A 7,164-nucleotide genomic window follows, 5' to 3' on the forward strand; every position below is an offset into this window, starting at 1 on the left:
CCAAGAATATTGCTGAACTGACACAGTTTTGTAAAGAGAAATGGTCAAAAATTCCTCTTGACCATTGTGCAGGTCTGATCCGCAACTACAGAAAACGTTTGGATGAGGTTATTGCTGCCAAAGGAGGGTCAACCAGTTATTAAATCCACTGGTTCACATACAGTACTTTTCCACCCTGCACTATGAATATTTACACGGTGTGTTCAATAAAGACATGAAACGTATAAAAAATAATTGTTTATGTGTTATTAGTTAAAGCAGACTGTGTTTGTCTATTGTTGTGACCTAGATGAAGATCAGATCAAATTTTATGACCAATTTATGCAGAAATCCAGGTATTTCCAAAGGGTTCACATACTTTTTCTTACCACTGTACACATAAACCAAAACAACCTTACATACAAAGATAAATAGACCTACAGACACAAACACATGCGAACACACGGACCAAAATAGCCACATACACAGAAACAACAACAGTAGGGCAATTCCACGGTAACAGAGTGATGCTGAGATTTTTCACTTTAAAATGTATGTCAAACAAAAACTCAGCATCATTCTGCCATTTGCTGCTCCACTCCGCAAGCCCCCTGCTCCAGGCAGGCTCAACAGAGCAGAGGAAGAGGTGCAGAGAAGTAGCTAGGCAGAGGTAGAGAGGCAGCCCATGCCGAGAGCTGATAAAATGTAAACGCTTTGCCTTGAATGTTCCTTGCCTGAGAAGATGACAATGGACGATGCATTCACTCACTCACAAACTCACTAACCAGACAGGAGGCAAGAGCATTGCTGTGTGAATAAATGCAGGTTATAAAAGAGTAGCCAAGCAAAGGATGCACTCAAGATAAAGCCCAGTCTAGTGCAATTCTCTCTCTCTCTCTCTCTCTCTCTCTCTCTCTCTCTCTCTCTCTCTCTCTCTCTCTCTCTCTCTCTCTCTCTCTCTCTCTCTCTCTCTCTCTCTCTCTCTCTCTCTCTCTCTCTCTCTCTCTCTCTCTCTCTCTCTCTCTCTCTCTCCATCTCTTTCCCTCACGTTCTCTCTTTCCATTCATCTTCACCTACCTCTCTCCTTTTCTCTCTCCCTCCCTCTCTCTCTCCCCCCATCTCTCTTTCCCTCTCCCACTCCATCCCCATTGCCCTGTATGGCTACCTGTGTGACTGTGTCAGGCTGGTTGGCTGAGAGAAGTGTCAGCTGTAAGACATTAGCCAGCCCAGCAGGACTGTAAACTAAAACATAGCACGGCCAACCGCCAACTGGGATAGAATATGGAATACAACGACGGTAAAAATCGACCATGAAGACAGACCATACTAGTTACACTGCGTGCACTCTATCTCTCGCTGTGTGTGTGTGTGTGTGTGTGTGTGTGTGTGTGTGTGTGTGTGTGTGTGTGTGTGTGTGTGTGTGTGTGTGGCGGCATCCTATTACCACATACAGAAAGTCTGAAAACCCCAAAGAACAGAGGAGAGAATAAAACATGATATCAGAGAAAAAGGAAGAAAGGAGAGTGGGGGGGACCAGAGAGAGAAACAATGCGAGGAGAAAAGAAGAAGAGAGGAATGAGGTGACTGTACAGCACTTTGATATATCAGCTGATGTAAGAAGGGCTATATAAATACATTTGATTTGATTTGACTGAGATAGTAGCAGTTAAGGAACCAGACCGAGACCAGCAGAAGAGAGGAAAGAAGAGGGGTGGGAGAAGGAGATGAATGAAGCGAGGAATCTCTCCTATATTCTTACCTCCAAGGCAGGTTCTTATTTTCCCAGCTGTCCGCTTCAGAAGTGTTGATGGGAACTCAAGTCCAAGTCCAGCACATTGCGTCAGTCAGTCTCTCCTCTCCCTGTGTGTGTGTCTCCCTGTGCCTTTCTCTCACGCTTACCTGTAGCATCTGGAGCAGAGGCACAGGAATGATTGAATTGAATGTAGAGAGGACTGAACGTACGGGATGGGAAAGTACTTCACAACACCAGCACTGCTGCGCTGACGGGGTCAGATTAGCTTGTGTGGACACACCCACTTCCTCAGCGCCGGTCCAATGAGAGTGCTGAGGGTCTGATCACACACACACACACACACACACACACACACACACACACACACACACACACACACACACAGCTGTGTGTCTGTCAGATACAGACTTCAGCTGGACTGAAAAGAGCCAGTGTGGCGTGGCTGCTTTAAGACTGAATGGGAAACTAAACCCACTGACGAAAAAGCAAAACAACAAGGGGGATTTAAAAAGCAGGACAGCTTGACCCTGTAGCCTACATGGCTCCTACTGTTTGTGAGGGTATGATTGAGCACTCACTGTAGCATGTGTGTGTGTCTGATTGGGGGGGGGGTAATGCTAAGCCCCACTGCCCCCTGTAATTAGAAAAACAGTGCTGGGGGTTTCATTTCGGCGGCTTCAGAACATACTCGTCATTCTTGGAGTGCACTACCCTATCGTTCTATCGCTCTATCCCTCTCTCCCTGTCTCTGCATGCATTTCCCCTAATGATGCTACCCTAGGGAGCCATGTCGGAGCTCTGAGCTGCTATACCACCCACCCACCCACCTACGCAGACCTGACCTGGAATCAGCAAGCAGGCTATAGCTCCTTCAATAGCATACATAGCCTACCATCAGACTAGGTTTACAACAATAGAATTATAATAAATAGAATAATTATAGTTTTATTGTATACAACATCATGCCTTATATTAAATACTCATATCGTGGGGAATTATTGCACAACAGTGTCAAAATCACGTGCTATCTGGGCCAGTAAGTGAAAAGATTACTGGTTTGAATCCCTGAGACGACTAGGTGAAAAATCTGGCAATGTGCCCTTGAGCAAAGCACTTAACCCGAATTGCTCCTGTAAGACACTTTGGATAAGAGCGTCTGATAAATGACTGAAATACCTAATGTAATATTTGTTTGAACTTATCCAGGAATGTTTTATGTAGGCTAGCCTACAGGAGCAAAGGATAAATAATCGAGCATTAATAATCGAATCAATCAGGTTACGTACCGGAGCCTGGGTCCACAGTATGTGTGTGCGCTATGGTGCATCACCTCACTCCGTATCGCTCAGCTCAGCCTCGACCAGAATGGATTCTTCAAGAAGAACACAGCTCAGCTCCATCGAAACGTCGGATTGCTGACCAAGCAAGGAACCACAGCAACAGCTCTAATTCCCTGCATGCATTATCGGCTCCATATTGACAAATGCACTGGCTCGGTGGTCCATGTATATCTTGGCTAGATGATATCCTACATTAAACAAGATGGATAATCGTTTGGGTCCTGGCTGCTTATTTAGATATTATCGGTTCGTTTGACTGAATCAATAATTTGCCTTAAATGCAGTAGTATAGTATATTTTTCTAATTCTCTCTCATTGAGAATCTGCACTAATCAACATATGCTTCTCTTTGTACATTTGAATATAATATTATACTACCTTTTAATGCAGTGGGTTAAATCAGGTTCACACACAGTGTTTCTTGGTAGTCTTAAACAAATGTACTTTGAAACAAAAGTATACACCTCACACACATGGTCCTGGGCTTAAACAAAAGAAGACACCTGTACCATGTCAGATATAGAATTGAAATGTATTCCATTTTGAGTTTGCATCCCAATATTACACGTTATATACATCACAGAAGACTGAAATATAACTAAACCGTTTGACATAGCAATTAAGAAATGTAAAAAAATATTAATAACATTCCACCCAGGAGGCAACTAGGTCATTTGACTGCAGGAAAAGGGCTACTGGGGCAATCCACAGTGAAACAATAACAAAGGGTTCTTCCCGCCCCTGTTTCGGATAAAAGCTCAGGGATGGGTGTGGAGAAATGTTACCACTCTCAAATCCATGGAGGTATTGATACAAAGGTATGGACGCAAGAGGTATGGATGCAAGGACTGACCCTCCAAGATATCAAAAGGATAGTTTTAACCATGTTTTGAGGCTGTAGGACCACAGTGTTTAGTTAATTACATTTACTTTGGTTCCAAACATTGGAGTAAAACAAACTTATATTTTGGGTTCTAATGGGGTACAGTTAAGCTAAGATCCATTTGTAAGATATATTTTTCAACAATCAATGTGTAGGCCTACATATCGTTCATCGCAACAGAGACGTGAGTAGCTTTGTCTGAAACTTGCTCTCAAGCTGCAGAGGTCAAACAAATTCTCCAGCTGACCTACAAGGGACCAGAGATCAAGAGTAAGGACAAGGCAGGGTGGGCAACTACGGGAAAACAGTCAACATAATATATATATATATATATATATATATATATATATATATATATATATATTTTTTTTATTATTATTATTTAGCAGATGTTCTTATTCAGAGCCTCTTACAGGAGTAATTAGAGTTAACTGCCTTGTTCAAGGGCACATCGACAGATTTTTGATGTAGTCAGCTCGGGGATTCGAAACAGCAACCTTTCGGTTACTGGCCCAACGCTCTTAAGCGCTAGCCTACCATTAGTCCAAAAAGTTGCGTTTTGCACCTAAAACTAGAGTTTCTATTGGACAAATTCAGGTAGGTCCCTCACCGTTTCGTTTAATTTGCTTCCGTTTAAGAAAAGTTTTGAAACAGAATCTGCGTAGTGAATACACACCAGATATAACACCGAATGTTACAGAAAAAGTCCAATACCGTCATTAGCTGGGCTTTTAAACGGACACCGGATGGGGTAGTTGTTCAGATTGAAATGTTTTTGTTTATCTTTCGTATGCTGCACTGCAATTCAGTTTTCTTTATTGTAAACCGTCAAAGTGCTCCATTGTGGAACATGTATTTGTGTAAATAAAACTTACCCATTTATGAGTCCAAAAATCGATGTAGCCAACTGCAGATTGCCCTTTACTGAAATAAATGGAGAAAAAAAAATGTGTCTGGAAAAAAATATATACTTCTCTCAACTTGCGTTACCCACTCCAGTCAGCAGATGGCGATATGCATCTTTCCGGCGATGCTTCCAGCGTGACATATAATCCAGTGGACAACCACCCATCGTGACACAACAACAACTTGGCTGCAGTTCAAACATGTTCATTTTTACCCCCTCAGCCCTCGCGCTAGCCATTTTCCCTAAGGGGAATCCCCACCAAAACCGGATGCAGTTTGATTGCCATCTTAAGTGGAGGTCCAATTCACAAACAAAGGTTACGTATGTAACCACGGTTATGTGAGCTATTGGATCACTCCAATATGGTATCCTTACGCGCGGCAGGATACATTCCGAGTAAGAATTTCAGATTAGCCCCGTGTATCGGGTCGTGCTGTGGCTGACCCGCTTAAATAGCTGCCGCTGCACTACTTCCACCTCATGTCTCTTTGGAGGCGCCGTAGATCACAGACAAAGAGGATTGATAGTGATCCAATAGCTCACATAACTGTGGTTACATACGTAACCTTCGTTATGTAACACTATATTGGATCATTCCAGATTCATCGTTGAACTAGATAAGGGCCAGTTAGTGAGCAAAGTCCCGTAGGACTGAGCTCAGGGCAGTCATAGCTGCTATGTCCCTCCGTCCCCACTCAGGGTAGCGGAAGCCACACCCAGCACAGCCGTTCCGACCTCAGCGGCGGGGGCAACAATGACCCGATAGTACCTAGAAAAAGGTGGTAAACAATGCCCAACTGGCCATTGAGGGGAACTCCTTGGAGAAGTGCCTACAATATAGCTACTCCTCTAGTAGAATGCGCCTCTACAGCAGACGGCAGAGACCGGCTTGCCAGCCGATATGCTGTAGTAATAGTGTCCACAATCCAATGTGAGAGTCTTTGTATCGATAGGCTCTGGCCCAGAACTCTCTCACCATAGCAAACAAATAGCCGATCAGACTGTCGTATTGCCTCTGTCTGTTTAATGTAAGTGTCCAAGGCCCTAACCGGGCGCAGCACACCTGGGGAAAGAAAACACCCAGCTGCAGAATGAGCATGTAAGGGCCGGTTCACATGTCTGTCAAACAGGACCTATGGCAAGAATGAGGGGTTAAGACCTTAGTCTGGACACTCCTCTCATCTGGACCCATTTGGAAAAACATTCAGTGCTCACTGAAAAAGCATGAAGTTCACTCACCCTCTTAGTGGAGGTAATAGCCAACAGGAATGCCACCTTTGTGGATAGGTGCTTCAAAGTCATCGACACTGGGAGCTTGAGGGCAGCTTAGCAAGCGCTCACAGCACCAGGTAAACGTTCCAGTATGGCACCCAGCGGACCATTGCAGCACACAGACATCGAACTGCCTTCATAAATTTGGAGAGCAATGGGCAGCCAGCCATGGGTCCATCTTGGCCTTCATCATGGCATGTCGAGATAGGGGCTAAATACACTCTCATTGTGGATGCCACTCGACCCGCACCCACCACCTGTAATATGACTCATTGGTGGAAGAAACCATGGCACTCTGCAACGTGTTCACCACATTGTCCTGAAGGCCATCACTGGTCCACTAATGCCTCTCAGAGGCCAAGCATGAAGCTGGAGGCAGTGCGGGTCCAGACAACAGAAGGCTGAATCATGTTGGTATTGGCCAGCATGGAGCAATCAAGAGCAGCTGGTGGCCAATCATAATGACCCTGTCTAGCATAGATGTGATCAGGGGAAATGGTGGGAAAACGTAAAGAGTTGTTGCTGGGCACGTCGTGAGCAAGGGCATCCAGACTCGTAAGGGTCCGACATCATGAACCAGTGATGAGTGTTCTCCTGAAATGCAAACAGGTTCATTTGTGCTCTCCCGAACCTGTCCCAAAGCTGTAACACCACCTGAGGGTGTAGACTTCAGTCACCCCCCCGGCGGGCCATCTCTAGAGAGCATGTCCACTGCATTGTTCAGGACCCCGGGGATATGTGCTGCTTGCAGAGATACCAAGCGGGTCTGGGCCCTAGGCAAGAGCTCCTGAGCCATTGGATCAGGAAATGCAGTAGTTCTCTGCGGTGGAGTCTGATCAGGCTCACCCCCTTTAACAGGAAGGAGCGGGATAGCCACTTCGATAAGGTCCTCAAACATGCAGTCATGACCAACAGTTGATTGTGTCTGTGTTGTTTGGGGTGTCAGCCATGGAGGTTGAACCAGTAGCCTGATGGAGAATGCCCAGCTGAACCAACAGTGAAGCCACCGTCAGTAGGCCGAGTAACTGTT

The 7,164-nt window shown here is 45.0% G+C and overlaps 1 protein-coding gene across 1 annotated transcript in view; it reads right to left on the reverse strand.

Annotated features, from left to right (window-relative positions):
• Positions 1-1,970, reverse strand: part of LOC106584025 (KN motif and ankyrin repeat domain-containing protein 4) — a 100,254-nt gene extending 98,284 nt beyond the window's left edge. Inside the window, exon 1 of the mRNA XM_014168796.2 lies at positions 1,739-1,970. The gene's annotated coding sequence lies outside the window, so the exon portion shown is untranslated. The remainder of the gene's footprint in view (positions 1-1,738) is intronic.
• Positions 1,971-7,164: the final 5,194 nt, after the last annotated feature.

The sequence above is a fragment of the Salmo salar genome, chromosome ssa23 (genome assembly GCF_905237065.1).
Source record: "Salmo salar chromosome ssa23, Ssal_v3.1, whole genome shotgun sequence".
NCBI lineage: Eukaryota > Metazoa > Chordata > Actinopteri > Salmoniformes > Salmonidae > Salmo > Salmo salar.